The sequence below is a fragment of the Arachis ipaensis genome, chromosome B02 (assembly GCF_000816755.2).
Source record: "Arachis ipaensis cultivar K30076 chromosome B02, Araip1.1, whole genome shotgun sequence".
NCBI lineage: Eukaryota > Viridiplantae > Streptophyta > Magnoliopsida > Fabales > Fabaceae > Arachis > Arachis ipaensis.
Genome location: NC_029786.2, coordinates 9,156,826 through 9,159,030, shown reverse-complemented (window position 1 = coordinate 9,159,030; position 2,205 = coordinate 9,156,826).

Genomic DNA, 2,205 nt, shown 5'->3' with positions numbered 1-2,205 from the left:
GATTATAATTTATATGTATAAGATAAATTTAAAGAAATAATAAAAAAATGAGGCAATAATTGATTAAGATTTTTTCCTCTTTGTCCCTAATTAAAGAGAAATATACATACATGGACATGGAACAAATTAAACAAGTATGTGTATATATATATTATATGAGTGAGAAAATGGTGTCATCTCTTCCGAATTGTAGGCATTATATATTTATGAAGTAACTTAAAGAAGAGAGCAACTACGAGAAGTTGAGGTAGGCCGATCTTGCATATATATAACTACTGTTTGAATAATAAAGAAATTAAATAAAGATGTGATGTAACAGACACTACTACTACACTGAGAACACTACTAGCTAGCTCAACTTGAAGTTGTTATCCTCTTAGCTTAGCTTGAATAAGGGGAAACCACACACACAATACTGCTTCAACAAATTAGTAGTTACATTCCATCATTATTGGTGGTTGTTGGCTCAGTCTGATATTCAATCCTCTTCTCTGCCACATCTCATCTTAAACGTATTCTTTACTCAAAGTAGTCTCTCTCAAAAATCACAAAAGCCAAAATGCGACAATCCATCTCTCTTTAATTTTGTGGCTTCCACCGTACGTGAACAACAATAAAAAAATATTTATTTAACACAACAAAATTCACATAATAATTAGATCATAATTAGGACTAGAAGTAAACTAATTAGAGAAGAGCTAAATCAATAAATTCCGCTCACTCAAATTTAAATTTGACTTATTTAATAAGTAAATTTAAATTCAGGCACACGTTTGACTTTAGACGCTCATAAACTCAACTTATATAACTGTTCACGAGTTGAATTCAGAATGGATTATGAGTTGGTTAAAAGCGTTATTTTTTTTTTTTTTTAAATTAGGAGTGTAACTCAAATTCGCAAGCTTTTAAGTGAATATATATGAATATATTATGTTATTTGAGTTATAACTCGTTGACAATGCAAGGTGTTATTATTTTAGTTTTAGCTAACATTAACATACATATCACAGAGTGTTAGTTGCTTGCAAAAGTTCCCTGCTACCACAATCATATTGACTTATTGAGTTGATATAATCTTATTTAGCACTCTTCGATCTTCTTAAGTAAAAATAACAATAAAAAGATAATGATGAAGCACGCAGGTGAAACTTCACTAACAAATTGAATATACTTAAATAGGTACGTAGTAGAACAACTTTTGGATGCTATTCTTGAGAATGATATAGATTTTAGATGAATAATTTTAGAGTAATATTACATGTCCATAAAAGTGTATTATTTGTTTGTCAACACTTAGCCTATATTTTAAATTTTAAGTACTAAATTTTAAATTATACAATTTTCACACTTAAAATTCAGAAAAGATTATTGGGTAAAATACATCTTAGAAATATAATTATTTTGTATCTTTTTCTATTAATTAATAAGTAATTTTATGACAAATTGCTTTTGCCATTCGTTTCTCCATTATTACAAAACCTCTAATCAACATACATAAACAATACAATTATTGGGAGTAGAATTTGAAGAACAAAGAATTAAAGAAGAATCAGGGAACTGAATTTAGCGTTTAATTTAAGATTGTATCAATATGAAGAAGAAAAGTTGAAAATAATGTACTGAATAAAATCAGGAAGATGATGGAGCTACACCACCTTTTACTTCTGACAAGAGAATGCGTTCTTGTGCTGTATAGCATTTTGAGGTATATCTTATTCTTGATGAAGCAAATAAAGTTTGTCTTTTGTTTTTTTTTTTGTTCGGTGAATGAGTTATATTTCCATAGCTTGAGAAAGACATTTTCACGTTCAAATTAATCAATATGCGTATTTCTTTCTTATAAAATTTAGATATTTTTGTCAGAGATATTATTATTTATGTTGTCATATTTTATCCGTTTAAAATTTTGAGATAAATAATTTTATGACATAATTTTAAAGTTTAATATCCAAAAAATTTAAAATTTTATTCTTAGTGAATTTTAAAGAAAAAAAATAACATAAAACAAATGAAAGAGAAAAAGAAAACATGTACAAGAAATCAAACAAATTGAATAAAAATTTTTATTTAAAAAAAATACTACAGATATAATCATTTATGTTATTTCTCCAACTTAAAATTCATAATAATTTTTTTTAGAGATGACTTACCAAGTGAATGATCATTATACAAAATGTTTGGTTACCAAGTTAAGAGACGGGTTTA